We start from the raw sequence: 14,910 nt of genomic DNA on the forward strand, positions 1-14,910 counted from the left end.
AAACAATTTTATTGAGGTATAACTTATATACTATAAACTCACCCGTTGCAATGGTACAATGAGTTTTAGTCAACTTATATATTTATGTAAACATTATGAATTAATTCAGTTTCCCAGTGCTTCCATTCACCCCAAAATCTCCCTTTTCCCATTTGCAGTCACTCCCTGCTTTCACCTGCAGCCCCAAGCAGCTTTGCCTTGTCTAGAAACTTCCTATTAATGGAATCAGTCCCTGTGTAGTCTTTGTGTCCGGCTACTTTCACTTAGTAAACGTTTCTCAGGCTGTTGTGTGCATCGGCAGTTCATTCCTTTCTCTAGCCGAGTAGCGGTCCACTGGGTGGATCCTTTTACTGTCTTGATTGCCCTCTCTCTTTTTTCAATCCTCACCCAAAGATATGTTTTATTATTGATTTGAGAGAGAGAGAGAGATACATCGATTGGCTGCCTCCCGCATGCACCCTGACTGGGAATCGAACACATAACCTTTTGGTGTACAGGATGGCGTTCCGACCAGCTGAGCCACCCCGCCAGGGTTGGTTTGCTCTCCTTACTCTCTGAAACACAATGTTTTCCCCTTGGATGGTTGGAACTTTCCTATGACTAGAAACCGCAAACCTAGACGACTTCTTGCAGTCTCTGCACTGGCAGTTGAGAGAAAACCTGCCCATCTTTCCCACTGTGTACGCTGAGGGACAAGACGAGAGGATAATTTTCTTAGTGTTGGTTCAACAATCAGCTCTTGTTCTTAGATTTCAACCGATACCTATTTTTCAATGAAAAAAAAAAAATCATTGCATGTCTTTTTAAAAAGATATAATTGTTTATGCGGGGTTGTGTTTGTTTGTTTTTTGAAAGATGCCAGTGTAATTTATCAAATAATCACAATTTTATATGTATTTTACCAGAAGATCAGTGTAGAAGTATGTGACCTATTACAAGCATACCAGCCTGTGGCACACATATTTTGCAGCTACCTGAATTCTTGGGTTCACAGTGGGCTGAGCACCTAAACCTGGTGAAAATGTGATATTCTGTGAATGTGCTCCACACATCTATTTCGGAGTGCATATTCTCTAGCTCAGATATCTCTGTGCGTGTATTGCTTTGGAAATACTTCCTCAGCTCCCGAGGCATTCTCCAAACACTTCCCAACATAGCCAACATTCCGGGGTCTTTGCAGATGAGCCTCAGCTCCTCTCCCACCATCCATTTCCGGCTGCACAGCTGAGTGGCCCAAAGAGGAAAGAGCATCTAGTGGTTGGAGAATTTAATTCAGTGAGCCCTGGAGTTCTTTATTTTTAACACTATGATTAAACAATATTTCTGACAGCACAGGAAATTCGACACATGTTTGTTAAGTGCTTTTTGAAAAGGGCCCAATGCCAGGGTATAAAACAATGATTTAGATGCCTCATTCATTAACAAGAAATGTCTGCAACGACTGTGTGCTGGGTGCAGGATACACAGCTGAGTAATTCTCATCCTCAAGGAACATCCGACCTAAAAGGGACATGAACGGTGATATCCTTTAGGTGGTTTGTGTCTGCTGATGAGCTTTGGAAACCAACATGTTCTTCCTTTGGTCTCAGAAAAATCACTTTGGCTTTATTTTGGAGGTAGAAATCCCCTGCTTCATCAGGCTACAAGTTTCCGTCCAATCAGAAGAGCATGTGCTAGTTGGATCCAACTGTTTTCTAAGCGAGTGTCGAAATCGGTCTGCAGCTTATGAGGTTTTTCATTTTAACCTTGATGGTAAGAAACTTCTGTGCCCGTCATAGAGGGGACACGGGATGTTCTGAAAGAGCCTGACCCAAAGCCAGAACAACCTGGGTGGATTCTGGCTTTGCTGCTAAGTAGCTGGGTGACCTTTAACATTACTTTGATTTCCCCAGGACTCAGTTATTCCATTTGGAAAGGGAAGACCCTCGTGTTAATAAGTTCTTAGGGTCCTTTCAGTGAGAAAATTCCATGAGGCCTTTTTCACTGGAGACACAAATCCCTGGCCAGCCCTTGTCTAACAGTTACTATTAAGTTACCCTCCTAAAACTTTGACTTTTCCATGCTTCAGGTGTTATACAGTTTTTCTTTTCATGGGTTTGTAATAAAACAAAGAAACACATCATTGATACATATTATGTTTTAAACATTGGTTTTGACTGTGCAATGAGAAAATGAACTTTCATATTTTTAACAGACATATAAATATACATATATTTAATATATATTGTACCATGAAAATGAGAAATCAAGTCATTAAGGAAGGCAAATTAGAAGTAAGACTTTTGGGTTTTAGTGTCATTTCTTTCACTCTCTTCCAGCCTCCAATTCCAACACTCATAAACCAGGAAGGTGGTGACAGAGGTCACATGATGTCCTGTTGCTGTTAAGTGAAGAAAGGATAAGATCACTATCTTCCTAATGTAAAAAGTAGTATTTGCTCATCCTTTATATTGTAATGATTAATTTCTTAGATATTTACAAAAGCTGTGGTAAAGTTTTTATGAAGAATAGAAGATGACAAAACATCAAAAACATAAAAATAAAAGATTTACTGTTTATCCTGCTTTCTGAAGCAATTAGGCATAAGGAACTCTGGTACATTTTGATAAAATGTGGATAAAATTCAAATATCAGATCTTAGAAAGATCTATAAATCTTTATTCTTATTAAATAAATATGTTTGTCAATTTAAAAAAGGTAAGTCAAGAAAATTGACCTGAAGGTATAGATATAAAGCTTAAGTATAAAGTTCAGTCAAATCTCCAATCAGTTAGCCACTGGAAAATAGGATGCTTATGTAATCATAAAACAGCCCTTCCTGTCATCATGCCTCAGCTGAAAATGGAAAGTAAAATGCCTGGATGTGTAAAGTCTTTGGACAAAGGCCAGTGTTCTAGCGAGGCAAGAGTTACTGAGAGAGACAAAGACCAGGAAGGGTCTGATAGCATATGGGTGTGTTAGATTAAAGATAGAATCCAGTGATCAGTTAGCAGAGTTTTGCAAATCTGGAGTAAGCAATATAAAAGTAAGTTTGAAACAAATGTTGAAATTAGATCCTGCTGCAAAGGATAGAAAATCCAAAGAAACAGCGGCTTAAACATGATTTGTTTTTTCTGAACAGCCATATGATAGGTGCCTCAATCAACAGGAACCCAGGCTCCTGCTACCTTGTTGCTCGCCATCCTGAACACGAAACTTCACCTTATAGGCCAAGACAGCTCCTCAAGCCCTCTCTAGACAGCAAGAAGAAAGAAGGGGGAACAAGTCCCCTCCATTTAAGAACACTTCCCAGATGTGGCAAATACCACCTCCACTACATCTTATGGCCTAGAATTTAGTCACACAGTCACAACAAGATGCATGGGAGGTTGGGGCTCTTGATTCCGAGTGTTTTGTGCTCAGTTAAAAATTGGGGCTCTATTATTGTAGATGAATGCATTTGTGTAGTAAGGAATTTAACCTTGCCCAAGGAGTAGTCCGGACTTTGCCTTTAGCTTCTGATAGGTTGCCATGCTTGATAGGTGTCATTGTTTAGATTGGAGGCTGGCCATGGCAGAGTCTATGTGACTTAGAGTGGTCTGTGGTATTAGTTCAGCTACAAGAGGGGCTTAAGACTGAGATCAGCCATCTTGGGAAATGAACATTATGACAAGATGGAGCCCCAATAAAAATCTGGGCTCCAAGGTTGGGGGAGCTTTCCTGGTTAGCAGGAGAGTAATGCTGTCCATGATTCCACAATGAGGTCAATGGAAGCTCCACGCTGGAAACTTTCCTGGACTCTGCCCTATGTTATTTCTTTCCTTGGCTGATTTTAATCTGTATCCTTTTGCTGCAATAAATGATAACTCTGGGCGCAACAGTCTTGAATGAGTTTTGTGAGACTTTCCAGCAAATTATTGAAACTGAGGGTGGTTTGGGGAATCCCCTGAACTTGTAATTGGTCTCAGAAGTGAGAGTGGTTTTGTGTAGACTGTGCTCACTCTAACTCATAGCATCCCAACTATTTCCTGACAATAACACAGTGGGACAAAAGGACAACGCTGCTTGTGGCCAGAGGCTCTATGTGCTACAGGACTTATCTGCCTGCCCCCAAGACGAAGATACCAATAGCTGAACTAACACAATTTATTCATGACATCCCAGCATACTGCGATAAAAGATATTCTGCTACAGAAGAGAGGAGAGAACAGCAAACTGCCCCCAGAGCAAACTTGTCCTTTTGGCCACCCAGATATCCCCACGCCTTTCTTCCCACCTGTAGTACAGAGTCATACCTCTCCCAAGAGCAACACCTGCAAGGTCCCATGCAGGCACATCCTCCAGCTCAAAAACCAGCATCTTGGGCAGTGTACAGTGCACTTCATCGGTCCAGAGGGGCTCCTCCAAGTCTGGGAACCCATGAACTAAAAGAAAAGGTATCTGCTTGGCCAGGCATGGCTCAGTGATTGAGCATTGATCTGTGATCCAGGAAATCTAGGTTCGATTCCTGGTCAGGGCACATGCCCAGGTTGTGGGCTCGATCCCCAGCAGGGGGCATGCAGGAGGCAACCAATCAGTGACTCTCTCATTATTGATGCTTCTATCTCTCTCTCCCCCTCTCCCTTCCTCTCTCTGAAATCAATAAAGATATTTAAAAAAAAAAAATTAAAAAAGAAACAGTGTCTACCTTAAAATGAGCAATATACCACACAGTAGGAAAAGAACAGCTAAAATGAAAACTCCCATTTGGAAAAGAAGGTTCATGGGAAAGACCCCGCAGTCCTTGGCCTGTCGCAGGGATCGAATCCTATGGGAACAGTGAGGGCCCCTTCTCGGCAACAGAGTCGATTTTGTGGTCAGCCCATCGGAGTCCTTCGGCTCTGGAACAGTCTCTTGCTCACTATCCTCCCTGCGCCGCCCTGCAGGAGGAGCACCTTGCCCACCGTCTTTGAAAGCCACATCAGAAGTGACCACCAGAGGGTTTACCCTTCTTGGAAACTGAACAGGTGCACGGGCCTAGCCGTTGCTTTATGGGTTGTTCAGTCACCTGTGCTAGAAGGCCAGCTTGTGGTTTCTTTAACATCATGATTACTGCCCTCACCAGATTTAGCAAACTGAAAAACAGGAAACACCGAATTCCCAGTCAAACCTGAATTTCAGATAAATGATGAATAACACTTGAGAATTAAAATATTTGAGACATACTTATCCTAAAAAATAATTTGTTGTTTCTCTGAAATCCAAATTTAATTGGGCGGCCTGTGTTTTAGTTGGCAGTCCTATTCCACTTTCAAGAACCAGAGCCCAGACAGTTGTGTGTTTTTTTCCTGACGTCATCCGTCATTTAGCTGCTGGTCTCTGTGCTCCCCCAGCCCCTCCTCTTCAATTTAATGGTCACTACCTTCCAGCCTTATGAAATGAAGGGTTCGACTAGGAAGGTAACACCCTAACATGATGTTTGCCTCTGGACTGTCTGGCAGAGAAATTGAAATACAAAGTTCTTTGTAAACCTTTGAGATGTCAGTAATACCATCTGCTCAGGCTGCCTTTGCTTGGGGTAGGAAAGCAATGGGTTATTTGATCCAGCAAGACCACAAATTACCAGTTTATCAGTCAAATTATATTGTAGGCTCCAGGCAGAGAGGGCTTCCTTGGCAGAGCAATGTTCCCCATTCTGTTTACAGACTGCTGGCTTCTCCCCAAGTTCACTTCTGTCTTGGACTTTGTAGGAAGCGGCAGGAAGCAGCTGAACTTGCCCCAGATTCTGAAATTTTCCAACCATTTTTTCCTAATGCTCAGCCTTGGTCAACAGGTAGTATGCCTTCTATTTTTTTTTTTTTTTAATACATCTTTATTGATTTTGGAGAGAGGAAGGGAGAGGGAGAGAGAGAGGTAGAAACATCAATAATTACAGAGTCATTGATCAGCTGCCTCCTGCATGCCCCCCACTGGGGATCGGGCCTGCAACCCAGGCATGTGCCCTGACTGGGAATCGAACTGCGATCTCCTGGATCCTAGGTGGATGCTCAACTGCTGAACCAGGCAGGCTGGGCCAACACACCCAAATTTTAACCAGTAGTGTGGGGGAAGGGGAAAGAAGGGACTTGCCACTCCCTTTAAGGATACGCCCCAGAAGTTGCACACTTGGCTTCCATTAACATCCCATGGGCCAAACTTAGTCACATGGCCACACCTGGCTGCAAGGTTGACTTAAAAGCGTAGGAGTTACTCTGGGCAGCCACACGCTCAGCTAAAGCACTGGGGTTTCTACTAAGGCAGAGGAAGGGGGGATATCCACTGGGGGACATCTAGCATTCCCTCCAGAGTTCCTGACTAAACCCCTAAAATTATGTGCACACTTCCAGAGAATGACTTTAATTCACAAGCAAGTGAATTAACTACTAGTCTCATGCAGACCTTCGGAGTAATGCAGCAAGCATCTTCCACGTGGCACCCAAACCAATGTTTTTAAAAAAACAAATAACCAGAGACATTTATATAAATAACTTCCAGGGAAGAAGAGCACAGAATGGAAGCTTAATGGTTCCAGATATAAACACAGGAGTTTTTCCTCCAGAAGCTTAGAGCATACAGAGTGATTGAATTATCAGTGAAGGGCACTTTGAGCTCTTACTGGACGGGGGTGTGGCAGCTACGGGAGGTGCAGCTCGCACTGGAAGTGAGGCTGCAGGTATGGAGAGCCAGGAAGGGGGCACTCTTCCCTGTGCTGACTGAGTTTCATGAAGGCCGCATGGGCACACCTGGTGGGAACAGGGGTTTGGGTGACACATGGGGCCCTCACCCCTCATCCACAGGTAGGACCCTTCTCACTGTCCCAGCGCAATAACCAAGTCACACCAGGGAGAGCTCCTAAAATGTTCTCTATCGGCCCAGTTCTTTCCACCCTGTATTATCACCACGATCATTGTCCAGTTAGTATTGTCTCTTGCTGTGATTACTACAAACACTTCCTAACGGAGATGTTTAGTGAGAGGTTACTCTGCAATATACACTGCATACTGCAGCCAGAAGGATCTGTCTCAAACGCAAAGCTGATCACCTCACGTCATAGGTTGAACTGTAACCTCCGAAAAGGATGTTAGAGTCCTAACCCCCAGCACTTCAGAATGTGACCTTATTTGGAGATAAGGTCTTTACAAAGGTAATCAAGGTAAAATGAGGTCACACTCTACTGGAATTACTTGTTCCGCCATCTCTCTTCCTTTCTAGGCTATAAGCTACATGAAGGGAAGGCTATGACTGTTTTGTTCCCAATGCGTCCTCAGCATTTAGCATAATATATCATTGGAACCCGGCAAATAGATGTAAAAGAACTGATCAAATGAATGATATATTTTCTTTAAAAAATTTTTCCCGCCCGACCGGGCGTGGCTCAGCGGTTGAGCGTCGACCTAGGATCCAGGTGATCAGGGTTCAATTCCCGCTCAGGGCACATGCCCGAGTTGTGGGCTAGGCAGCCGATCAATGACTCTCTCATCATTGATGTTTCTCTCTCTCTCTCTCCTTTCCTCTCTCTGAAATCAATAAAATATATTTTTAAAAAATAAATTTTTCCCAATTACAGTTGACATTCAATATTATATTAGTTTCATGAGTAACATATTTTTCCTGTATATTGTATAGTATCTGTATTTCCATTTTCATCCCCAACTTTTACTATTTTAAAACTTTGCAACATATTGAGAAGCTGAAAAGTTGTACAGTGAACAGATACCACTACTGCATAGATCTGCTATATTTGCTTTCTCTCATATTTGTCCATCTGCCAGTTTCTCCTATTTGACTGAGTTTTGAATTATAGATGTCCTTGAGGTACCTAGCCAACACGCCTGTTTGGTTTAGCAGATAGTCCTGGGACAGCCAACTGTGAATATGCCTAAAAGTCAGACCCCTGGCCCTTTATGCTAATGCAATGATCATGTGGATTTAGAACTTTAAAACTGGAATTTTAAAAGTGGAGCTCTGGAGAGTTATCCAGGATTCCCCTTACTTCAGATTCTTACCAATTTTCACTGTAGGTATATATTTAGCAGAAATTATCTAAAACAGTGATTTTCAACCTTTTTCAGCTCATAGCACACATAAACCAATTACTCAAATTTGGAGACACACCAAAAAATATATTTTTTGATGATCTGACAAAAAATAGGTAAATTTTTATTCACTCACACTGTTGGCTGTTGTGTTGGCTGTTGTCATTTTTTTAATTTGACAATCTAAGGGAAAAGAGGTCAGTGTCTCTGACTAAATGGTCAGGTGTTGTGTGTTTTAAAAATTCTTGTGGCACAGCAGTTGAACATCGCTGGTCTAATACATTTTGCCCTCAGCTTAAGATTAATAAAGAAACTGCCAAGAAAAGCTCCGTGATAATGGGGGAGAGAAATTAATGGGGCCATAGCTGAAATGGAACAAAGGACATCTCACCTGGAGAAGGAGCCAGTGGCCGGCAGCGTGTCCCACGGGTGGTCAGGGTCAGAGAGGGTGGACCAAGATGTGGAACTTCCCTACACAACTGTGGTAGCACCTGCCATCTCCTTGACACCTGGCCCTCCTCGAGTATCAGGACAACCCAGTAGTCCCTGAAGGAAACAGAAGCCCAGGCTAATGAGCTGTTGGGAGTGATTGAAAAAAAGAGATTTGATGCAGTCAAAACGGATACAGCTCAGGCAGCTGGCCAAGGGCTGGCAGATAAGGAGACTGGGGCTGCTCTCAGCCCGTCCTCTGCTGCCCCTCCTTGCTGCAGGGCCCGCGGACGCGGCGGCTGGAGCGGGGCCCTGGCCTCCAGCAACCACACCGGCCCTGACATGTTCTTGGGCACTCACGCGCAGTGGCAGGACACCAAGGTAATTTCAGGGATTTTCGCCAAGGTGACGTCTTTCACAAACGCTCTGCCTATTCTTTTCAGAATTATCAACTTTACCCCATGGTACACAGTTTTGGGGCTTATTTTGCATAAGTTCTGGCTACACTTATACAAATTTTCCCTTAGTGGATTTACACTTTAGAACTTTGAGGAACTGCAGTGCACAAACAGTCAGGGCACAAGGGTCCATAGTTGATATGCTGTAGGCAGTCTCTCCACGGTGAACCACACTCTACACCGTGGCAGGTAAAGGAAAAGTAAACAACACAACCAGGAAAACAGGTGCGTGGCACCAAATGTTATCTCTACACAGTTTGAATAATCAGGGGCCTCTGAGAATGACATTAATGTAGGAGACAGATTATATGGTATTGCCATTTTAATACCCAGTTTATAATGCAGTATTGACTTCTTTATGTGAGAGATATTTTAAGTGTCTCTCCTATGAATGGTAAGGATCTTCTGTAAGAAAGTTCAGAAACAAATAACTTAATCTTGTATATAACTTAAAACAACTCTGTCTTGGACATGACAAAAATCACTATATCTGTTTGCTTAAAATCGTTTAAATTGGTTTTTGGTTTCTGGTTCTTGTAGCTGAAAGAATCCCAACTCTGTTCTTACGGATTCCTTTTCACTCTTTAAAAAAAAAATTTAGTGGTAAATATATTTTTAAACTTTAATAGTAAATACTTTAAATTTTATGGTATTTTTGAAATAACACATATTTGTGAGAAGAGCAAAAAAGAACAAAAGGTACCCACAGTCCTCATCACCACAGAACAGATACTGTTAATACTTCTGGGCAGTTCTTCTTCTGTGTGTGTGTGTTGTATATGTTTTGTTTGCCAGTTTTCACAGCTAAAATCATATTATAAAATTCTCTATTTTTCAGTAGCTATTTTATTACTTCTCACATTTCTGTGGGTTTACTGAGGCTCAGCTGAGTGGTTCATCTGCTGGTCTCACTTTGTGTCATTCAGTGGCTGCAGTCAGATGGCAGTGGGGTGGAATCTCCAAGGTGGCTTCATTCACGTGTCAGGTCCTGGGAGGGGATGGCAGGACAGCTGGTCTTCGAGCCTGGGAGCTCCTTGTACAAAAGCAGATGGTTCCAGGCCTTTTTAAAGCTCAGGACCAGAACTCCCACCTCTTGCTTTTGGTTAAAGAGAGTCACATGTGCTAATATCTGTATGACATAGCCCCAGCCCCTTCCTCCCCACTGGTTCATTTCTTGTTGGGACTTTTTCTGGCTATTCTGGTTGATTATTCCAAATAAACTTTATAATCAACCTTCCTGGCTTCAGGAATAAAGAGAAGATGGTATTTTTATTGGCATTGCTTTAAATGCATAACTTAAGTGAGAGAGAATATTTTGATGATGTTGAACCTTCCCATCCAGGCATATGGTATGCTTTTCCTTCCATTCAAATCTACCGGTATGTTTAAAAATAATTTTTCTCACACAGGGTTTTCACATTTCCCATTAAGTCTATGCTTAACTTGTTTTATTATTTCCTGAACTCTTTAATCCAACTAATTTTTTGGGGGGAAGGAAGTGGGTGACTTGTGGTATGACAGCAAAACCTAAATGAATTTTTCTTCTAAATATCAAGCTTATTTAATCTATTATTTACTGAATAATCCTGTTCTCTATAGATATAACTCTTTATAACTCATATCATATATTAAAATCTTATACACTAATACATGGCATCTGTTCTATCTTGTCCAATTGACCTTATGCCAGAATGTGTTATATTAACTCTTACAACTTCACTGTTTTATGCTTAGTAGGGCTCTTTTCCCTATAATTAACATTTTTAAAAGACATATCTTTTTAACATTGTATTATTTTTTCAGAATTTTAACATAATTTCATTAAATTTCCTCATTCAAAATTATGAAAATTAAGCCTAAAAATTAATTTGGTAAGACTGGGCATTTAAAAGTATTTAGATTTCCACTTAAAAAAACGCTACACATCTCCATTTTCATATTTCTTAATTCAGCCTTATAGCTTGATTCATGTAACTCAAACTTATATTAAATTCAAATTACTCCAAGTATTTTATATTTTTATTGCTATTGAGAATACAATCCCTATTTTCATTTTATTTTCTAACTGGTTATTGCTGTTAAATAAAAATGTGTATTGATTTTTGTATATGTAGCTGTTTTAAAATTTACGGGCACAACACATAAATGGCCAAAGAAGTAACGGCCTTCATTTTCTATAAATTCACCCAGTTTAGCTTTCCAGCAGCCGTTTCTGCTGGGGGGTTCGGGGCTCAGTCTTCCCATTCAGTTGGAACTTAGCTGATTGTGTTTTACTTCCCCTTTTCACCTCCCCACCCTCCTTCTCCCTGAAGTAGTCTGCCTGGGACGGGATAGGCGTTTGGTTCAAAAACGCCATGTCCCTTGGCCAGGGTCCCAGCTGGAGCAACGTGCAGTGCATTCCCGGACCCCACAGGCAGCGCCCCGGGAGGGTTCAGCTCCCCATTCCCGGCTGGGTCAGCAACTCGCTCTGCGCCTCTGCTCCTCCAGTCTCTGAGTTTTCTATCATTTTCTGTAGCCCTGTCCATCCCCACCCCCAAGTGGGGTGTTGACACCAGAGGACAAGCAGGCGGACCCCACCCCAGGCTCTAGTCTCCTTTTATACCCCTTCCTCTAGACTGGACACATTTCTTATCTTGAAAATTGCTCTTTATCACACATTTTGTGATTCAGGATATAAATCTGATGAACAGGGAGTTGGGGGAATCTACTGGGAATTGCAAGGCATGAAAAAATACTCTAGCTAATTTAAAAAAAATATTATCCTACTGCCTACATTTATCTCATCTCCCATTATGGAATCCAAACATCCATCCACACAAAGCAGAGAGATAGCACGAGAAAGCTCCATGTCCCCATCAGCCAGCTTAAAAAATTTCCTACATCTGTTGTGCCTATGCCGTGCCCCAACCACATCTCCTCCCCTCCTCCTCCAATTATTTTAAAGCGAACCCCAGATAGCATGTCATTCCACTCTGGCCAAAATTTCAAACTCTTTTTCTAGTAACTTTTCAGAGGACTCTTCCTTTGCTTGTGTCCCATGTGTTTTGGCATGAAGCATTCACACTTTATTTTGGTTACTGTATTTTTATTTGGTCCTGGACCTAATGTATTTGGGAAAGTATGTCTTAGTTTCCAAGTACTTAAAATTTTGGGTGGTTACAGTGTCTGAATTGTATTTAGTTAATTGAATATGAGATATTCTTTGTGGCCTAGTATGCAATTAATGCTTATAAATGCATCATGGACACTTGAAAAGGTGACTTGCCTATGATTCCATCTTATTTGTTAATTATACATCAATTATTTTGTTAAAGTCCTCTGAGTCTTCATTTTTTTATCCACTCAATCTCTGATAGGCTGTATTGTGTTAAAATTTTCTACTAACTGTATCTGTCCATTATTTTTATGTCTATTTTGGTGTATATATTTTGTTGCTATGTGTTACAGGTTTAATTTACTATCACTGCCAAATTCATATGTTTAAGTTCTAATCCCAGTACCTCAGAATGTGTCAGTATTTGGAAACAGGGTCTTTGCCGAAGTAATCAATTTAAAATGAAGTCATTTGGGTGGCCCTAATAAATATGACTGATGTCGTTATAGAATGGGAACATCTGCAGGCAGACACACATACAGGGAGGCCATGTAAAGATGAAGACACATAAAAAGACAATGTAAAGAGACAGGAGAAGATGGCCATCAGCAGGCCGAGGAGAGAGGGCTGGCCCAGGACCTGCCCTCATAGCCTTCAGAGCAAACCAACCCTGCTGACACCTCGTTTCAGACTTCATTCTCCAGGACTGTGAGAGAATGGTTGTTCTAAGCTGCCCAGTTGGTGCTACCTTGTTACAGCAGCCCAAGTACACTAATACACTATACTGTTCTGCTATGGTTTAGGCAATGTATCTTCACTATCAATTGATAAAATGACCTCGGTTCCTTTTCTAAAAATCACTCAACTGTAACATTGTACTCCTGCTTGATTTTCACATTTGATTGGCAGTCCTTTGGCTAGTTTTTTAATTAAGACCCCATGGCCCTTGCTGTAAGCCCAGGTGTGTTGTGCACACAGGTGCAGCACAGTGACTACTTACAGCATATGTGAGCTCTGGAATCAACATGGGTGGCTACCACTTAGTTGCTACAATGCCTTGGGCGAGTACAGTAATCTTTCTGTGCCTCAGTTTTTTCTTTTTGCAAGGTAAGGGAATTGTAATTATAAGACTGCTGTGAGAATGGAATAAATTAAAACATTTAAAGGGCTTAGAACAGTGCCTGGCCCATAGCAAGTAGCTGATAAATACATGAGCTGTTATGAATCCCGTCAACTTCCCCGTAATGGAGGCATTATAAGATCATTTTACAGATGAGGGAAACTGAGGCTCAGAGAAGTCAAGTCAGGAAGCTAGTGACAGGATTGCTGCAGGTTGGGCTGCCAGGAGGCACGCTCTGAGATGGAGGTCCATGTGTAGGAAGTACATTAGGGGTGCTCTCCAGATCAACAGGTGTGGAGGGGTGGGGGTGAAGGAAGCTGTATTAGTTGGGCAGAAGGAAAAGTTGAACTGTGATGTAATCACAAGGTTCCCCAATGGGAGCAGAGTGGTTCAAAATATGTCCACAAAGTTTTGATGCTCCCTTCCAACGGTAGAGCCAAATTTCTCTTCCCTTATGTGTGGCCTGGACTTATGGCCACACTTTAATTCTGTTCCCTTCCAATGAACAGAAGAAAAGGGAATGTGAAAGTCAGAGTCTGGGCCATACAAGGCACTGCAGCTCCCTGCTCGCCCTCCCTTGGATCACCTGGTCTGGAGAAGTCAGCTGCCATGCTGTGAGGACTCTGGAGCAGCCTATGGAGAGTCCCGCATGGTGAGGAACTGAAGCCTCCAGCCGTCATCTTGGAACTGGGCCCTATAGCCCCAGCCAAGCCTTCACATGTCTGTGGCCCTAACATCTTGATGGTAACCAGCTGAGACCAAGAGCCAGAATCCCAGTGAAGCCACAATAATTTCCTGACCCACAGATGATGTTTTGTTTTCAACTACTAACTGTTAGGGTAATTTGCTATGCACTAATTAGGGAACTTTAGAGCTGGAATTGTCCTTCAGAGTTGTTCCAAATTGAGGTGAGAGAGGTCTTTAGGTTGGCTACTCATTAGATGTGGCCTGCTCCTCTAGAAGGGACCACGACTTTGGGCAAAGCAGTTCTCTTCAGCTGAGGGCAAGTTTTTGAAGAAAGACTTAGCTGGAAGCTGTTGAGACCAAACTCTGAGCAGCTCAGGAACATGTCCTTCTGTCCTGAAATAAAGGTCTGGGAAGATTATCGCAGCATCCACCAAAAGATATTTAGTGGGACGTCTTCTATCGTCCCAGAATGAGCACTAGGCTCAGCTGGAAACAACAAGCATAGCGCCCCATCTTCTAATGAAAGGTGCCTACAATTGACTGTCCCCAGGGCTTAATAAGATGCAGATCTAGCCCTGCTTCCACCAAGTATTTCCCCAACCCTCTCCTTTTCAGTCTATACAAGGACGCAGGGAAAGGAACGAGAGGAGGTGGCTGGCCTTGGCGAGAGGACAGTGTTTCTGGCAGGGAGTGATGCAGAGGGGGAGGCTGTAAAATATTCTCTCCTCAGTAGCAGTGGGACCCCATGGAAGGAGAGGTTGGTGTTCCAGTCCCTACTTGCAAATCTTTCTAGCCGGCATTCTCGCTGATTTATTTCAGGAGGGAGCAGGAAGATTAAAGACATATGGCAGAAGGGAGAGGAGAAGCTCTGGGGCATCCTCCAGTCCAGCCCTTTTGTGTGGAAAGGATGTGTATTTCTCGTGAGTCAGGTGGACCCTGTGGAAAACAAATGGTCTTGTTGGGCCCTGGCCCAGGAGACTGGGTACAGTACTGCTGGGTGCCGGCAGTGGGATGACGGCGAAGACCAAGCTGGGCATGGACCTCCCGTGGAAACGTGGCGAAAAGGGTCACCAGGCCTTCTTACACGTG

At 42.7% G+C, this 14,910-nt stretch overlaps 1 long non-coding RNA gene across 1 annotated transcript; it reads right to left on the bottom strand.

The window, feature by feature from the left end:
• Positions 1-9,713, bottom strand: LOC308558057. The gene is made up of 4 exons (XR_013998940.1): positions 9,628-9,713; positions 8,425-8,579; positions 4,275-4,403; positions 1-2,380 (listed from the first exon to the last, which is right to left on the bottom strand). It is a non-coding gene; the product is annotated as an uncharacterized lncRNA (long non-coding RNA).
• Positions 9,714-14,910: the final 5,197 nt, after the last annotated feature.

The sequence above is a fragment of the Miniopterus schreibersii genome (assembly GCF_964146895.1).
Source record: "Miniopterus schreibersii genome assembly, chromosome: 5".
NCBI lineage: Eukaryota > Metazoa > Chordata > Mammalia > Chiroptera > Miniopteridae > Miniopterus > Miniopterus schreibersii.